The following is a 20,251-nucleotide window of genomic DNA, read 5'->3' as shown; positions in this document are numbered from 1 at the left end:
CTAGCATGTTTAAAATGATTACAAAAACTAGGGGTGTGCAATAACCGAACCGTTAACCGAAACCGAACCGAAAACCGACAAAACCGAACCGAAATTAACCGAAAGTCGGTTAACGGATATTTTTTTTACCATCGGTTTACCGAAATTAACCGAACCGAACCGAATCATTTATTTTTTTATATATTTCTAGCTTTTATACCTCTATTTGATGTTTTATACTTTCATTTCATGTAATAATACCTCTATTTCATTTATTTATGCCTTCATTTCATTTATTTATACCTTCATTTCATGTATTTAAACATCTATTCATGCATTTGTACCTCCATTTCACTTATTTATACATCTATTTCATGTATTTATACATGTATTTCATGTATTTATACATCCATTACATGTATTTCTAAGCAAAAAAATTAGCCCTTGTTTGAATTGGTTATTAACCGAAAATTAACTGAACCGAACCGAAAACTGACAAATTAACCAAATTAACCGAACAGATTAACCGATGACTTCGGTTACGGTTACGGATAATGCTAATAACCGAACCGAACCGAATCGTGCACACCCCTACTAACCACCATATTTCTAATTTTCTATAATTTTGACCCATTATGAGGAGATGGACAAAAAGGGTTCCGCGTTAAACCAATCCAGTCGACACATGTAAATATGTAATCTCTTATAGGTTCTGTCTACATTTTTTCTCTGTAAAAAACTAGTATGTTTAATATGATTCCAAAAACTATATATTCTTAATCAGAATATGAAGTGATTTTTTATTTTATTTTTTTGTATAAATTTATTATGCGGAGTTCGTGATGATGCAGCCAAAAGAAAACCTCCAGATAATGAAGGTCAGTAGCTCTAATGTTGTTTTATAGAGCTAATTACTGTTTTCGTCCCTGTGGTTTGTCAAAAATCACTATTTCAGTCCATTTGTTTAAAAATTGCGATTTCAGACCCTGTACTTTCACTTTCGTAACCATTTCAGTCCCTGTGGTTTCACTTTCGTAACCATTTCATTCCATTTATTCTGTTAGTCCAGGGACTGAAATGGTTACGAGATGGACTGAAATGGTTACGAAAGTGAAAACACAGGGACTGAAATCGCAATTTTTAAACTAATAGACTGAAATAGTGATTTTTGACAAACCATAGGGACGAAAACAGTAATTAACTCTGTTTTATATAATACTTCTTCAGCCCAAAAACACACATACACAATTTAAGATATGCACAAATGCAAAACTATATTGCTATGTTCTACAAACTATCCCCCCCCCCCCCAAAAAAAAAAAAAAAAAAAGATAACAAGAATAATATTTCAGGTTCAAATGGCACCCGAATGGATGATGAACAAATGCCTGTTATATGTGCTATATGCCTCGATCAGGAGTACAATTCTGTTTTTGTTCCGTAAGTTTTTCTAACCGCATCTGTCAAACTGTTAAAATAAAAGAAAATGAGTCAGATGGGTTGAACGGTTAACGGTTAAAAGAAGGGGATAACTTCATATGTCCCGTCAACACTTGGTATAATATCATATTTACCTAACAAAAAAGCATAATATAAACTATACACATTTTCAAGTTTATGTAGTTTATAGCCTTACATTGAAACTTGCATTAGCATATTAGAGTTCAAAGTTCGAATGGTGAGAAAAAGAAGGGTATAATGGTCATACTATAAATTGTATTTAAATGGATAGATATGAAATTTTAAGTTTTTTGATTTAGTATATTTAATTTTAATTTTTTATGTTAGGAAAATATAATAGTATGCAAGTTTTTAGTGGTATACGTAGAAATGCCACGTTTCTTATATCCTTAAAAAAAAATAATTTTGTTGTAAACTAGTTACGATGTTTGTTGCAGACCAACAACTATTATGAAACTGTTTTCCCTTGCAACTACTTATTATGACGTTAAATCGCAATAATTAGATCGAATACAAATTCAAACACCCTCTTCCTTAGTTTAACCTCACAAAACGCCCTAGTTTAACCTCGCAAAATGAATCATCGTTTTTTGGACGTTTAGCGTGCTCTCGTTAACCTTTTTCTTGTTTAAGATGCTTAAATATTAACATGAAATTAACAAACCAACTACCATTTTCAGGTGTGGTCATATGTGTGTGACATGTTCTTCAAAGTTTACAAGTTGTCCACTATGTCAAAGTCAACATGGGCAGGTGGTGAAGACCTTCTAACCTTGAGAAATTGCAAGTTTTTTAACTCTCAAAGTCAAAATTCATACTTATGTTGACCATGAATGTGTGATTTTAGTGTTTGTTTCTCTTTCTACATAAGGAGATGGAGTTGAAGGTTAAATTAAATAGATTAGTTTATTATTTGAACTATTTAGATTTATTGATTTGGTTTATTTGTTTATTTAAACGAAGTTTGAGTTGTTTTAGGATTAGTATTCGGTTAGTATACATATGAGGTCTTTATAATTAAGTTATTAAGTCAAGTTTATTTTATTAATAAAGGAGTTGTTTATCGAGATGTCATATGTTGTGTACGTAAAATTATTAGTGATTTTCCAATTTCTTATTAGTATGATAATATAAAGAGATAATTGATCTGGGTGTTAGGGGGGAAATGGTATTCTAAGGTAAGTAATCTAGCCCCGACCAACCACAACTCACCAACTTAAAAAGTGCAAAAAGTACTCACTTATAAATAAAGTAATTATACTACGTTATAATAAAAAACAACTAAAAACATATACTAATAGAATTTCAAATTTTTTTGATCATTTTAGAAAAAAAAATGTAAGTTAATTGGAAAATAATACTTGCATCAGTCTTTAAAAAATATTTGTTAATTCATTTATAAATAAAGTATTATACAAGTAATTATACAAGTAGGATTAGTATTCAGTTAGTATACGTATGAGGTCTTTATAATCAAGTTATTAAGTCAAATTATTTTATTAATAAAGGAGTTGTTTATCAAGATGTCATATGTTGTGTACGTAAAATTAGTAGTGATTTTCCAATTTCTAATTAGTATGATAATATAAAGAGATAATTGATCTGGGTGTTAGGGGGGAAATGGTATTCTAAGGTAAGTAATCTAGCCCCGACCAACCACAACTCACCAACTTAAAAAGTGCACAAAGTACTCATTTATAAATAAAGTAATTATACTACGTTATAATAAAAAACAACTAAAAACATATACTAATAGAAGTTCAAATTTTTTTGATCAATTTAGAAAAAAAAATGTAAGTTAATTGGAAAATAATACTTGCATTAGTCTTTAAAAAATATTTGTTAATTCATTTATAAATAAAGTAATTATACAAGTAAGTTATAATAAAAATAAAAATACAAAACGCCCACCGTGGGGCTCGAACCCACGACCACAAGGTTAAGAGCCTTGCGCTCTACCAACTGAGCTAGACGGGCTTTTGTTTGCTTGTTGTAATCTATTTCTAACATTAATCATAATATTTAATCATGTTAGTAACATATTATTTAATACTTTCATAATAATACAATATTTTTTATCTTTCTCAATTAATCTCGAAATGTTCTGTCCATAGTTTGATAATTTGATAAGCATCAATATTACAAATATAAAAACACTAAGAGAGTGAATGTAGGACGATAGTTATTTAAAGGAACAAATAATTAATATATTATGCAAAACTTTTTTGATTTAGTTTAGAAAGCAATGAATGTGTAGTTTAGTTTTCATGTCTGAAAACCGCTTTATACGTTAGTATCCATATCAGATAAGTTTTGTTCATATTTAGTGAAAATAGTTCAACTTAATGTGATAATGGTGTACCCCTATTGATAGTTGATATGGAAGAAACCTTTGAGACCCTATTGAGAGACTTCGGTTTGATCCCCATGGGACACAACAAGGTGTGGCCAGGTTTACACTAGCCATGGTTGTGTGGTTTCCTTCTGGAGCAGGGCGAATAAGAATTAAATGCCTATGATGTCTGACGACGGGGGTAGCCCAAGGATAAACAAAATGATTAATATGCAAAGAGCTTAAAAGGTTGAAAGGTTCATCGGATGAAAAGCTGTAAAATGAGGGAATCGAGAAACAGTAACTAGTCATGTCTAACAGCTCGTCCCACCAACTCACGCTCACCAACTCACAAAGTCAGAGCAGGTCTGCACAAGCACACTCTATTAACCAGGGGTCCAAAGCCTTCAACAACGTAGGTACAAGACATGAAGAAGACCTGGCTAAACCTTACAAGCCAAGTAACCTTTCATGCTTTTCTAGACAGATAGCTGATTATGATTTTCAGTCTAAAATCAAGATGCCAGCTCACATCAGAACGTATGATGGGACTGAAGATCCCGAAGATCATCTTCAGATCTTCACTGGTGCTGCTCGAATAGAAAAATGGACGAACGCTGAATGCTGCCTAATGTTTATGCAGACTCTTGTTGGGTCCGCTAGAATCTGGTTCAACGACCTACCTGCTCAAAGCATTCGAAGCTTCGATGATCTCAGCAGAGGCTTCCTAGCAAACTTCTCCCAACAAAGGAGATACGTTAAAGACGCGACAGTGATCTTCCAGATAAAACAACGAGATGATGAAAGCCTACGAGCATTCATTGAACGGTACAAGAAAGAAGGGCTAACCTACGTGGGGGCTGATGAGAAAATGAGGGTTGCCGGTTTTATGAACGCCATAACCTCTAAGTATCTCACACGAGATTTCAACAAGTCTCTACCCAAAACCTTGGAGGAAGCCCTTGAAAGAGCCGAGGCTCACATCCGATGAGAGGAAGCTGTTGATATCAAAGAACAAAGAAAAAGGGGTTCTGGTTGGCGAAGCAGCAGCCCAGCCAGAAAGAGAGGAAACTTTAACTCTTACGACAGACGCTCAAAGGGTTCAGACCCTCGAAGGGTTGAAGGGCGAAACCCTCCAAGCAGAGATAAGAGTATGAGTTTCACTCCTCTCACCAAAACCCCTCAAGAAATCCTGGCAACGGAAGAGGTCAAGCAAAACTTCAGACCTCCCAGGCCTCTTCCCAAAAGTCGGAAAAACGAGAACTCCACTCAGTTCTGTGAATTCCATGAAGAAAAGGGACATCACACCAACGATTGCTTCCAGCTGAAAAAGAGAATTGAAGAGGCTGTCAAGTCAGGAGAACTTGCCCACTTGGTCAAGGGAGTTCGAGACAAGATGGCTGAAAGCAAAGGGAAGGAAGTAAACATGGTATATTCTGACGAAAAGGTCCCTTACAAGAAGCGACGGTTGGAGGATTGGGAGCTTCAGTGTGTCTGCTTCCCCCCAACAAGGAAGGACCCGCTCCCTGGTCCCCTTGTGGTTGAAGCCATCGTGGGTACCTTACAAACATGCAAAGCATACATAGACACGGGAGCAGCCACTGAAATCATGTTCGAGAAGTTTTTCAATCAACTAAGCAACGAGGAGCGTTCAAGGCTTCAACCCTCCGGGACCTCCATAAAGGGTATCGCTGACATAACCCTGAAGCCTTTGGGGCAAATAACCCTTGATGTCTGTCTTAAGGAGGGATCAAAGGAAAGAACCCGATCACTAACCTTCGTGGTTATCAACATCCCTTCCAACTACGACGTAATCATAGGGAGGCCCGGACAATGTGCATTTTACATGGCTGTATCTGTTGGCCATGGCACTGTCAAGTTTCCCACTGAGAGAGGAATTGCAACCCTTCAACCCTCTCAGGAAGCTTACCTGATCGAAGGAGAGAGTTCTAATGACGAGAAAGACAAGCAGGGGTTAGTTATCAACCCTAAGTACCCCGAACAGCGGATAAGGGTCAACCCCAACCTCTCTCAAGATACTCTTTCATACCTTGAAAAGCTGCTAAAACATCACAGCGATGTGTTCGCCTGGTCTCCCGAAGACATGACCGGGATCCCTCAAAACATTGCTGAACATGAGCTAAGAATACCACCGAATGTCAAGCCAGTGGTTCAAAAGAAAAGAAGTTTGGCACCCGAAAGAAGCCTGGCAGCTTGCCAAGAGGTTGAAAAGCTTGTATCAGCTGGCATTCTCCGAGAGGTTAAGTATCAATCATGGATTGCTAATCCTGTCATGGTCCGGAAACCCGACAACTCTTGGAGAATGTGTATAGATTTCAAGGATCTTAACAAGGCTTGTCCTAAAGATTGCTACCCGCTCCCAGAAATTGATCTTAAGGTTGATTCCCTCACGGGATACCCGTTCAAATGCTTTCTTGATGCATACAAAGGCTATCACCAGATCCTCATGAAAGAAGAGGATGAAGAAAAGATGGCTTTCCACACAGACAAGGGCATTTTCTGTTACCAAAAGATGCCTTTTGGCCTCAAGAACGCGGGAGCCACTTACCAACGGCTCGTCGATAAAGCCTTCGAAAACCAAATTGGTAGAAACATGGAAGCATATGTCGATGACCTGGTGATCAAAAGCAAAACGGAATACCAGATGCTTGATGACATCCAAGAAACCTTCAAGAATCTTAGAAAAATCAACATGAAGCTTAACCCGGAAAAATGTTCGTTTGGATTTGATGAAGGAAAATTCCTGGGTCATATTGTTGGAAAGCAAAGCATCAAGGCCAACCCCACAAAGTAAAAGCTGTTCTCGAAGCTAAACCACCAAGAACCAAGAAGGAGGTTGAAAGCTTGAATGGGAAGCTTGCAGCCTTGAAGCGTTTTACCTCAAAACTGGCCGAAAGTTCTCTACCATTCTACAAAACGCTCAAGAATTGTTCAGATAAGAAAGATTTCAGATGGACCGATGAGGCTGAGGAAGCTTTCAATCAAATGAAGCAGCACCTTGCTTCACTACCAGATATTGCAGCACCAGAAACTGGGGAACTCATATCGGTGTACCTCTCAGTCGCCGACGAAGCCATCAGTGCAGTCCTCACCATTGAAAGGGACAAGGCTCAGGTACCCGTCTATTTTTTCAGCAAAACTTTAAAACTAGCTGAAACCAAATATCCCCCCCTTGAAAAACTCGCCCTAGCCCTGGTCCAAACAGCCAGAAGGCTTCGAAGATACTTCCAAGCACATCCTATACAAGTGGTCACTGACCAACCTGTCAAGAACGTGCTTGAAAAGCCTGAAAACTCAGGTAGATTGGCAAAATGGGCAGTGGAACTAGGTGAACATAACATCACCTACGTCCCACGAAAAGCAATCAAAGCTCAGGTTTTGGCTGACTTCCTAGTAGAAGTCCCAAGCCAAAAGACTGAAGAAGTAAACACCACAACCACTGAACCCTCCAACCCTGAAGCCTGGAAACTATTCACCGACGGGGCTTCAAGCGTTGAAGGGTCAGGAGCTGGTGTGATCCTAATCAACCCTGAGGGGCTAGAATTCACATATGCTCTTCGTTTCAACTTTCAGACCACCAATAACGAGGCTGAATACGAAGCACTGATCGCTGGTCTCCGGCTAGCCAAAGAAATGAAAGTCAAAAAGCTTGAAGTGTTCACTGATTCACTACTAGTATCAAGCCAAGTCAATGACAGCTATGTCGCCAAGGAGCCCAACATGAGAAGGTACAAAGAAAAATCCAAGGAATTAATGAACACCTTCCAAGCATGCAACATCAAACAGATTCCAAGATCCCAAAACAAAAAGGCTGATGCCTTAAGCAAATTAGCGTCCCTCACGTTCGCCCACCTCACAAAAAAGGTGTTGGTTGAAGTGTTGAAGGCTCGTTCAATTGACGAATTGGAAGTACAAGATGTGGTCACTGAGGAAGATCCAAATTGGATGACTCCCATAAAGAAATTCCTTCAAAACAACGAACTACCCAACGATCAAATAGAAGCTGAAAGGGTAAAGATCAAAGCAAGACAGTATGTGTTGCAAGGAGAAATCCTCTATAAAAAAGGATACCTTGCACCATTGCTAAGGTGTGTGGGCCCTGAACAAAGCAAGTATTTGGTTAAAGAAGTGCATGAAGGAATATGTGGAGCTCATTTTGGAGCTAGGTCGGTGGTTGCAAAACTCATGAACTTGGGATATTTCTGGCCTTCAATGCATCGGGACACCGTCGAGCAATTGAAGAAATGTGATGCCTGTCAAATCCACTCCCCAATACCAAAAAGTCCCAAACATGACTTGGTCCCCATAACCTCAGCATGGCCATTCCATAAATGGGGAATGGACATTGTTGGACCACTCCCTCCAAGCAAAGGGGGAGTAAAATTCCTGTTGGTAGCAATTGATTACTTTAGCAAATGGCCAGAGGTCAAACCCCTTGCCAAGATCACAGGAAAGCAAATCATAGACTTTGTATGGGAGAATATCATATGCCGCTATGGGCTGCCAGGGGTAATCGTCACCGATAATGGGAAACAATTCGCTGAGAAACCCTTCAGCCTTTGGTGCAAGGAATACAGGATCAACCAAATCTTCAGCTCAGTGGCTTACCCGCAGTCAAACGGTCAGGTTGAAAGGACCAACAGAAGCATAGTGGAAGGCATCAAAACAAGATTGGGGAGATATGAAAGTAATTGGCTGGAAGAATTGCCTAGCGTTTTATGGGCAATCAGAACAACAGAAAAAGCAAGTCACAGAAAGACACCTTATAGCTTGGTATTCGGATCCGAAGCCGTAATCCCCGCTGAAATAGGAGTTGTAACCCAACGAGTTGTCAACATGGATCCCCAGGTAAACACACAAGAGACCATGTTGAACTTACAACTCCTAGAGGAGGCCCGGGATCAAGCAGCAATACAAGAAGCCAAATACAAGCAAAGAATGGAAAGCTACTACAACAAAAAGGTCAAGAACGAACGATTCAGGCCAGGGGATCTAGTCCTCAGAAACAACGAAGCAAGCAAAAAAGAAAATCAAGGGAAACTAGGCCTGAAATGGGAAGGTCCATACACCATCCTCGAAGCACACAAAGGAGGGTCCTACAAGCTGGGAGATCTAGAAGGCAAAAGGCTCCCAAGGCACTGGAACGGAAAAACTTTAAGAAAATTCTATGTTTAGAAAGTTTGGTTTGTAGCAAAACAAAAACCTTTTGTAAAAGCAAATGTTGCTTGAATGAATGAAGTTACTTTATCAAACTTGTCTTTCTATCCTAATATCAGGTTGAGAACCTAGCAAAAAACTCCATGGCAAGGGCCATGTAAGGGGATGAGCTCCCAGGCCATATCGCTCAATAGGTTCAAGGGTTGAATGGACCTATATAAGGGGTGAGTTCCTAGATCAATACAACTCCATGAGACTTATCAAAAGAAAAACAACAGTGTCTCATAGACAGGTTTGAACAGCCTACACCAATCGTTCCTTAAGTCTAAAAAATGTAATCAATAAATAGACTTACGAAATCAAACAAATTACAACGAAATAAAAGAAAAGGATAGATACTACGTCTTGATGATAAGCACTAAGGCAAAGTGACTGCAGCACTGAACCCTTTAAAGTGTAAAAAACATAAAGACAAAGTACACAAAGACAAGGCAAGAATAAATAAACAAGCCTATCAACCAAACATACAAACCAAATCAGAAGCTACCCAAAGTTCAACAAACAGGTACTGAGCTTGAAAGGTTAAAGGCTTCAACCCATCAGCAACTATACAAAAAGCTTGAAGGGTTGAAACCCCACAAAACAAACCAAGCAAATGGAACAAACAAAAACACCAACGATAACCATCATGTCATAGTTAGAAAGGCCATAAAAGACCTTCATAAGATAGTCAAAGCAAGCCCTAGTGACTTGCAAATTAAACTACTGTTCAACAACCATATAGGCCTAACCAACCATAGGAACCTTAAGGGTTCCCAAAACCTAAACATTGTTTAAAACATTACAAAACATTAAAGTGTTTGCTAAGAAAGCTACGAATGAATGTCAGTTATCAGAAGGCCTAGAACCTTCACCCTTCGACTTTTTGGCTTTCTTAGCCTTCTTCATCTTGGCACCTTCTTCACCACCAACAGCAGAGGTTTCCAAACCAGCATCCTTCGAAGTTTCAGGCAGACTCGAAAGGGTATCATCACTGTCCCCAGAGTAAGACCTCTTCCTCGACAAAGAACCCAAAACCTCAGCACAAACCTTCTCATTCAACCCCTCAGGCTTCAATCCCTGTAAAACAGACAAAGGCTTACCAAAGCAAGAGGATACCTCATGAATGTAAGGGTAGGTTAGCCTCTCCATCTGCTCAACAGAAGCCTTGAAGATATCAGAAGCCTCGGGGCGAAACATGGGGGACTTCTCCAAAGGTTGTCCAGATTCATGAAGTTTATAGCAAGCAGTAAGGCCTTGATGCTTTCCCAGGTTCAGCAGCTTTGTGTAAACATCACCAAGGGCAGAGTTAAATTCCTTGGAATGCAAAAGGTAAGTAACCACCTGCTGGAAACCTTGCTCGATCAACCATTGATTGTCCGCAGTCACCTGACCAACTGAAGCTTTCAACCCTTCCTTTTCTTCACGAAAAGCCTGCTGCTGGACAGACAAGGCCTCTCGATCAGCCTTCAACTTCAACAAATTTGCTTCAAAGCTCTTCCTCAGGTCACCCATCTCAATGGCATGCATCTTCTTCAGATCATCAACCTCTTTCTTCCACGCCGCCTCCTTCTCTGCAAACCCAGCCACTTCCTTCTTCATCGATGCTAGGGAGGATTTCATTTTGTCCTTCTTCTTAGAGAAATCCTCATACTCCCGCATCCTTTGGCGAAAGCGTGTAATCCCTTGAGGAAGCATGGCAGCAAGGTTGCAAGTAGTTAAAACCATGCGAGATAACATAAAGTCATCGTCCATCTCAGCAATGGTTTCACGAACAGAGGGAGGAGCAATATGACTAAGAGCATCCTCACAAACGGCAGCATCCTTGAAGGTATCATCATTCTTCACTTGCCAAGCAGGCACATAAACACCTTCAGGATCCAACCCTCCAGCGTCCCTGCTTGATGATTCTTGAACAGGAGTAACCTTCTTCCCTCGAACCTTCTTGCCATGAACAACCAACTCTTTATCTTGTTCAACACCCGCTTCAACCTGATCCTCTGAAAACTCAATATCATCAGTCAAATCCACTGGCTCAGTGGAAGTGGATTGAGGCCCAGCTTTCAGCAAACGACGAGAAGATCGGCGACTTGAAGACTTAGGGGCAGTAGACTTGGTAAAACCCTTAACATTGGCAACATTAGCATAACCCGTCCCCTCAAACCTTTGCTCAGAGGATCTCACCACAACATTCTCACCCGGAACAGTTGGAGCATCTTCAAAAACAACATCGGACGTGTCGTCACTCTTGATGAAGTCCAAAGCAGACATAACTGCCAAAAAACAAATAAAAAAAAAATAAGTCACAAACAAAGTAAAGTAAAAAGGCATAAAAGGGGAAAATGCATACCAAGGCCATTTCTCATTAACACCGGATCCCGATCGGCTTTTGCCCAAATATTACTAACCCCTAAAAGCACTAACAAATGTTCGGGAAAGGGACGAACCCTCGAAGGGCACCCCCGAATGGCTGAAAGAAAGGCATCGTTCAAATCAGACTCAGAAGGTTCCGGATCATTGAGAACAGCATCCGGACGCCTCCATACCATTTTAAAAGGAATGATAGAATCAGAAACCCAGAAAAACTGATCCTTCCAGGATCCAAGGGTTGTAACCATTGATGAAACGAGACAAGTATCAACCTTTGTCGCTTCAAAAGTAAACCAATCGCCATTTTTGGCTAAACGAAAAAAACCTACGGAAAAGCAACAGAGAGGGATCATAGCCAAGAGCACGACAGAGCACTTCAAAGTGCAAAACCCTAGCCATTCCTTTTGGATGAACTTGCCCAAAAGACACTCGGTAATACTCAAGCAAGTTTAGAACAAAAAGCGAAAAAGGGTAACGAAGATTGGACCATTGAAAATGGCGACAATACAAAGCAATCGAACCCGGAATCGGTTTGTCAATAGAAACATCACAAGAAGGGGCAGTTGGATTAAACTTTTTATCAATACCATATTCAAGGCAAAATAGGTCTACCTCCTCTTGTGTCATCCGAGAGAATGACCTCGCTAAATCCTTAAGGGCACCCATGATAGAACAAAGTAAAAGTGAAAATGGAGAAGAGAAACTAACCTGAGGAAGGAAAAACTGTGAATGATTGTAAGGAAAATGAAGAAAGTTTGCAACTGTTAAAATAAATATGAAAGTAAAGTAGGGGTATTAAAGGTAAATAAATAATCCCTGCCAATCCGCCGCCTGACACATGTCAATCAAATCAACTGTCAAATCGTTTCAAATTCAAATTTCAAAAAAGTAACTGCCTCAAACCTTTCAAGCCTCCAAGCAACGAACCCTTCAAGCCTTTAAAAGACATGCATAAAAGTCAGAAGTCTTTGAGTGTACTACCCCAAAAACCTCTGACTTGGGGGGCTGACGACTGGGGTAGCCCAAGGATAAACAAAATGATTAATATGCAAAGAGCTTAAAAGGTTGAAAGGTTCATCGGATGAAAAGCTGTAAAATGAGGGAATCGAGAAACAGTAACTAGTCATGTCTAACAGCTCGTCCCACCAACTCACGCTCACCAACTCACAAAGTCAGAGCAGGTCTGCACAAGCACACTCTATTAACCAGGGGTCCAAAGCCTTCAACCCCAAAAGGGGAAACCCTCCATAAGCAAACAGGTCTCGCTAGTATAGTCCATACCATTTCGGGAGGTGTCTTCTACTATAAGAAGACAGCTCATAAACACTTCAAAGACATTCCGAAAAGCACAGAGATTCCTTAATCTCTAGTCATTCAAAGAGTTCTTTGTCACTTCCAAATAACTCTTCATCAGAATCATCTCATTCATTCTATTTGCTTTCTTTTCTGGATCCGAGCCGGCCTTGGAGAAAGAACTTCAAAGCAAATAATTCAAACATACTAGTGAACCTCCTTCCACGTTTTGCAAACGTGGAGGGACCCCGCGACCTGCGTTAGGCAAAACTGAACCCTTCAGCCCTTTTGCCTGACCAGCCCCGCTACCATCCTTGGTCCCGTGTTTGTTGCATCAACAATGTCCATTCTGAGTGGTGTTCTATCCACGGGTGGATTGAGGACCCGGATGTACCTAGCCCAAAATGGAGGGTCTCCTGGTTTCGAACCCAGGTCTCTCGTGTACCACTACAGTTGGTGGGAAAGCCCAACCAGTGCTAGGAATTGAAGTATAAAGCAACCATTTTTATCGACTACAATAAGTGAAAGTCCCAAAGGGCAAAGGATTAAATCATGTAAAATAAGTTCTCAGAAATAGCATAGGGTGATCTTGTGAAAGGTGGAGGTTACCTCTCAGAAAAAATAATTTAATAAATTCATATTCTTAATTTACACATTTACTATATTTTCTCAAGTTTTGATTTGAATTATAAGCAACCCAAAAGTTAACATCTCATGTTCTATAATGTTTGCTATTACTCATAGATGAATAATGCGTTTTGTTATTGGATTGCCCAACTGATTTATAATTGTCTTTTTGTTTTCCATGCACGTTTGATGAGTTTGATCAAGAGATGTCAAATTCGTCGTCATTAAGTAAATAAGTATGATCTGTTTTTCTCCTACCCATTTTAACCCGACTTTATTTGAGCGACCCAGTTTGACCTGACTTGATTTAAGTTACGACAGTTTTTGCCCCCACTCACAAAAACCCTACATCCGTTTGTATCCGTTACCGTCTACACACACACTATCCGTCATGTGGTGGTCCAGTCAGCAAGGGAGTATTATGGGGCGTTCTTTTCTAAAATGAGTGCAGTGGTATAATGCCCCAACAATGATTACCCAATTATTATCTTTTTTAGAAAAATAAAACAAATAAATGAGTTGGAAATTTGTTATCGGTCAAAAATAAAACAATCCGGCGTTTTAATCTACACGCCCAACCAAAAAAATGCATAAAAACGCCCAGGGGGCAGTGTGCGGGCGTTTTTGGGCGTGAATGGGCAAAAAAACACCCAATTTGGCTTCCACTACATATGGTCTTACAACTTTCCGATTTTTGAACATTAGATCTATAGATTCTACAATTATTTATGTTCTTTACACACTTTACACACTTTATGTTCTTTACACACTTTATGTTCTTTACACACTTTTGAAATATGAAAAGGTTTTCTAGGATCTGATCGCGACCTTCAACCCAAGAATCTTATATGTGTTTTCATTTTCATCATTTTTCACGAGTCACACCTTGGACTTGCTAACTATTAAGGTGGCAAGACATGTCATATGGATTGGATAATGGGATCAAATTTTATTACGGTTGTGTCGATGCATAAAGTTTTTGTATTAAAAAAAATTAATACTTTATTGAGAAAATTGAGAAGCAATTAAAAGTTTAATATCGGCCACGCCTATAATAGACTAAATTGACAAATGTATTGTCAACTTTCGCTAAATCCGAATTCACATTAAACGAATTCGCTAAAGTAAATATTGATCAAACTCCACAACTGCCAATGATGTTGTAGCCCGGTGGTTGTAATGGAGGTGGGAAGGTTTACCACCTTGTGGGTTCCTGCCCGGGAGTGCTCAGGTTCGAATCCCATTTCGATCGAGCTTTGGACATGTATAACCGATGTTGTTAAAAAATATATATATTTTCCCCTATATAATTTTGCAAATTACTTTTGTGAGTATAGATTACTATTCAATTTTTTATATGTTTCTTAGCATATGATACAATTCTTGCAACTAAAGTCCATTATTCTTTTACTTCATTGTTTATTCTCTTAGTATTTAGTATCCCTTTTTCTTTTAGTTTAGTATTTGTATTTTTGAGTCTACAAAAAATATAAAAACATTTTGTTAAATTATTAGTGTGTTGTTGGTGGTGAAATCAACTATGATCCATTCTTGAGGATAATTTAAAAGATAAATATAAGCAATGTATCAAGGTATAACAAATATACTTGACTTCAATTGTTCAGTTTAATCTTTATTAACGCAGCTTTAGTGGCAAGTTGGTACTTTGTGGTTACATTAAAACATTGAAATGGGTTCGACATAGATAGAAACCTGTATTTTGAGGTGGAATACATGAATGTGTTGATTTTTTTTAGTAAACACAGTAACGTAACGCGCGTGGTTTAATGTATTTATATCTATTTTCGTTGGACTCAACGATCCCGTCGCAACGCGTGGGTCCATAATACTAGTTGATCAAATTCCACAACTTAAAAAGCATATATCATAGACCTCATTAGACATGAATCTAATCTAAGATAAACCACGTGCTAAATAACCATCATTCAATTTATTCTTTGTGTTTGGAAAATGCCACTTTACTCCCTATTAAATACCCACAAATGTTACTATATTCCTTCAAATCACTACTTTCTTGATCTTATGGCGAAAGATCATTCAAAAAAAAGTTTTGCTAGGAGTTCATATGAGAAGATATCCAAACTCACCTTTGGTTTTTCACATAGACTTTCACACAATCCCGGAAACAACATTCGAAATTCTTCACTAACAACACCTAATCCTCCCACCACTAAACCATTTGTGTCCCAAACACCATCTTCCGCCCTAACTCGGCCCATTTCTGGTGAAGTGATCCCGACTCCAAGAACCGTGTCCTTTTCTACTCCTAAAGTCAAACCGTTTAAAAAAATTGTGCGCTTTTCATCTAGTGCCATTAGGAAAAGTGAAGATGGTGATCGGAAGGCGTTGAATGAAAGTAAGACTTTTAGTGAAGAGAAGTACGATACTAACATTGATCACACGAAGATGAAAACGCGAGTTGAGGTGGATATTTTGGATGAAAGTCCCATTTCTAGGCGCGAAAGCTTCAACGATACATTTTCTAGTTATATTAGCCGAACAAGATTAAGGTTGCGAACTTCTTCTAGTGACGGTACCTCTAAATAAGCCTATAAATCGACACTTCGGCACCATGAAAATAAGAATAGGCGGCACCATGGTGGAATACGGTGATGGGGTGGTGACCTTTTCCTCCTTTGTGTAGACTTATTCACAACTTAGGATGTGTATGTTAGAATTTAATCATTTATTGTTACTATTATGATTATTATATGGCTTTGTAACTATCAATAAGTTAGTTTAGTGATCAATAATGAAACAATCATCAGCTTATCGATAACTGCATCGTGATCCCCCTATGGTAACACTTTTTTTTGAACGATAAATTTTGGGCAAATTGGAAAATAATAATCCCAGCATTTTGAAATTGGCCAATAATAATCCCAAGTCAGGAAATAGCCAATAATAATCTCACCTCGTCCATTTTTGGAAAATAATACTTCAAATGCTGACGTGGCACTTTTGTCGTTTAGTGACTGTGGAGTATTATTTTCCAAAAATGGACAAGGTGGGATTATTATTGGCTATTTCCTGACTTGGGATTATTATTGGCCAATTTCAAAATGCTGGGATTATTATTTTCCAATTTGCCTAAATTTTGATCACTGACAGATCATTAGAGTATTATCGTGCCACCAGCGGAACTATTCGATAATATTCATCTTCACTAGGCAATAATGCCTATACACCAATTCAGGAGAAAACACAATAAATCTGGAAAAAAAAAAAAAAAACCCTTATAGAAATCGAATCCAGGACCTAATGATTCCTAAGCCTTATCCCATGGGGCCATGGCAACATTTTGATAGACAATATTGCCCTTACGTAGTTACGTTATGTAGAACTAATTATAAATATGGATGTTTATGAACTGATTCTTTTAATGTGAAATTAAAAGAACATTACTTACATATCAATCCATCATAACTTGGCATCATAAAATACCTTTATGGCATCTTCATCAAATACCAAATCAAGTCTTCCAATTGGAATTTTTTTTTTTTTGGTAGATCTTCTCCATATGTTGAAATAATCAACCGTGTATGGTTTATGGTATGTAGTGATCATTTCACATGTGATTTCTGTTAATAGTTATATAGTTTTGCTATTAGTGGTGGAACTAGCCTATTAAATCAGGGGTGTCCCAGTTTTTTTTATCGTGCAATCATACAATATTATAAGAAAACGACAATAAATAAATAAAGTAAAATAAATACCTAATAGATTTGTCCATTAACACAATGATCAATGAGCCTGTTTCAGTTTTATTATTGTTTTGGGTTTGGGCTAATAGGCTAGGTTTATCAATTATCCAAACATAAGCATAAGCTAGTTCTAGTTTTCTAAACGATAAGCAATGAATTCAAAAATAACTTTTAAATCTTATAAAAAGAGTTGGATTTTACTAAAATAAAGTATCCAATTTTTTTGGTTAGGGGTATCCTAGAATTGTTTTAGAGGTATTTATATAAAACCGAAAAAAAAAATTGCGCATGCGAAGTTGAGTTGTAGCCCGTACGGCTAATATAATTGTGGCCCCGCTTGCTATCTATTTCTATTATGAAATGATATAGATATTATAGAAGGTTTCATGCTTTTGAACATATTTCGTAGGATTTTCAACCCTTTTACCCTTTCTAACTCGTTTTCTTTTTAGTTAAATCTTTTAGCTTACTTTGTAAACGTATGGGTCGAATTGCCATGACTAAACAAATATAAAAAGCTAGTCTTTGAAGTTTGAACAAGGATAATTGGATTTCTAGGCGTAGAGTCACATTAGTTTGTATTATCCTTTTAAGGCCATCCGTAATCATAAAGCCCCTTATGGGGCGTTATGCGACACGTGTCGTGCCACGTCACACAAGGGCTTTATGGGGCGTTATAACACTAGAGCCCGTAGTCATAAAGCCCCTACCCATCATTACCTAATTATTAATTTTTGTTTTTATTAATTAATTATAAAAAACCATGCTTTATTTTGATTGGTCAAAGGTTGAAAAGGAAAGCCCAAAACGCCGTGATATATATGGCGCCGCCCCCCCCCCCCCTTTTTCCCCATAACGCCGCCCGTCACGGTGTGCGGGGCGCTATCTCTCTTTTGGGCGGTATATGAAGCCCCATTACACATGCTCTAAAGTTGCATTGTTTTTCAAGGAATTATGGTCTCACGCTATCTAGGGTTAGTTAGTTAGTTAACATGTTAATTTTAATATATCCACGAATAATGATATTCATACATTTTAATACAAAACTATATTTAAATGGAGACTTATAAAAACTACATAACACACTTTTACCAAATGTGTTGTTAACATATTTTAATGGATCCCACTCTCGCCATATGTCGAACAACACTCTCAACCAAAGCCCTCCATACCCCATAGTCTTAGGGCCCAGGGCGTGAAACTTATATAACGCGTTGAACTTTGCAAATTCCCACCCCCACCTCCAAGTATAACGCGTTATTGTTCCACGGTTTGATGATTCCGTGATTTTTCAACGGCGTGATGGTTTTTTTTTGTGAGGGTAATTGTTGGTTGGGGGAAATTGTTGGGTGTGGTGGTGAGTGATGACCACCCCCACTAAAAAAGATTGTGAATGATGGAAAAATGGTTGCTGACATGGCGGAACATGATTGGATATTGTGAGTGATGAAATTTTATCACTAGTGACCACCCTCCCTCCCCTTATTGGATGTAGGGGTGCTAAACGGGCCGTGTTCGCGGGTTGGCGGGTTCAACCCAACCCGAACCCGAAAATTTTAGACGAACCCGAACCCGACCCGAACCCGAAAATTGTGTCTTACATATGAACCCGAACCCGACCCGAATATTCTCAGGCTGACCCGAACCCGACCCATTAAACCCGAAATTTTTTATTTCTTAATTTTTTTCAGCAAATTGATATATTAAAATTAACATCTACTAAAAAACACAAATTTATATAATAAAATTACATTAAAATCATAAAATATTATGTCAATTTCCCTTTTTAAGTTATATTTATGACATAAACTTACACGCCTAATCAAATTATTACATAAAACATATTGTAAAAATATAATTTTAATATAAATGGGTTAAACGGGTTTGTCACACCCCAACCGATGGCGGAATCATCGGGGCGCGGCACTGAGCGAAACAGATTGTTCAGGAGTTTCCACAACAACTATCATTACAAATTCAGTTAAGTGATACGTCCCATACCGTATCCCAAATAAATAAACAAGTTATCATAGAATACAACCAAACAAATATCACTGTTTCGACAACTCAGATTTAATTTATTACAGACCGAATGTTTAAATAATGCCCGGAATCATTTAGACTCATCCGGACAAGATCTACAGAGGGCTAAAGCCATAGACGCTTGATCGAGCAACTCCAACGGTTCCATGGCTAGCGTTTATTTGCTTCTAGAAACCCCTAGGTAGGCTACGACCTACAACTGCTAGATGGGCCCTAGAGCCTTATTATTGCCTCGCTTTCCTAGCAAGCTAACACCTTAAGCACCTGTCACATACGTTAAAATAAAGTCAATACATATAATGTAAAGGTGAGCACACAAGTTTGATAATAGCATATAGAGTTCGAATAGTTTACGCATAACCAGGCACGTACACAGAGGAAAACGATGCATGTTAATTATCGACACGGGACCATCGATACCAACGACTGCGGGTTGACTGTCCGAGACAGTTCGCAATACATGATTACCACCGTAATCCATGCAAGTAATTGTCCTTAGCAACCCCCGTGTGAACGGGTGCTGAGTCCAAACTATAGTACTATGTTGCTAAAGCAGGTAGATAGCACTCCACGTGTAAACATAATAAACAGCAATCATTTAGTCAAGTAGCACATGCGGTTAGGTTAGCGTTCAAATAGTTTGTGTTCGAATGTGATTTGATAGATAACGTATGTAACACCCAAAAGTGCTAAAAGCAAAAAGGGATCGAGTACACTCACAGTGATTTGGTTGTGGATTGAAGGGAGCGCTGAGAGTAGGTTAGCTTGAATAGTTCGATAGCATAACGATGAGTAATGCGGAAATACAAACAATGGAAGATGGGTCGATTGGGCCGGTCGATCGGACAGTTGGTTCGATCGGACGGGCTGTTCGTTCGGTTTGGAAGTCCGTTTGAACAATCCCATTCGATCGGCCGGTAGGCTCGATCGGCTGGTCCTTTCGAGTGGATTGTTTCTTCCTTTAGGAAAGGATGTGTTTGTGTATGATGGTTTGAACTTTTGAAGTTTTAGTTGCAGCATTTGAAAACATTGAAGTGTTCTTACCTTTCAAGTCGGTCGGTCGAACGGACCGTTCGATCGGTTAGCCCAACCGATCGGTTAGTCACCTCAGTGTAATTCAATTGGCAGAGTGTCACTCGATCGGGTGGCACTCCAATGTTTTGAAAAAAATGGTAAGTGTTGAAGAATAGTATCTCATGATCCG

General features: G+C 38.7%; 1 long non-coding RNA gene and 1 other non-coding gene across 2 annotated transcripts; one reads left to right on the top strand and one right to left on the bottom strand.

The window, feature by feature from the left end:
- Positions 1-812: 812 nt before the first annotated feature.
- On the top strand, positions 813-2,262 carry LOC110914690. The gene is made up of 3 exons (XR_002578509.2): positions 813-857; positions 1,332-1,419; positions 2,121-2,262. It is a non-coding gene; the product is annotated as an uncharacterized LOC110914690 (long non-coding RNA).
- Positions 2,263-3,344: 1,082 nt separating this feature from the next.
- TRNAK-CUU lies at positions 3,345-3,417 on the bottom strand. The gene has a single exon. It is a non-coding gene; the product is annotated as a tRNA-Lys (tRNA).
- Positions 3,418-20,251: the final 16,834 nt, after the last annotated feature.

The sequence above is a fragment of the Helianthus annuus genome, chromosome 15 (genome assembly GCF_002127325.2).
Source record: "Helianthus annuus cultivar XRQ/B chromosome 15, HanXRQr2.0-SUNRISE, whole genome shotgun sequence".
In the NCBI taxonomy this organism is placed as follows: Eukaryota; Viridiplantae; Streptophyta; class Magnoliopsida; order Asterales; family Asteraceae; genus Helianthus; species Helianthus annuus.
The sequence above is the reverse complement of the archived record's forward strand: the minus strand, read 5'-3'. Positions and strand labels throughout refer to the sequence as shown.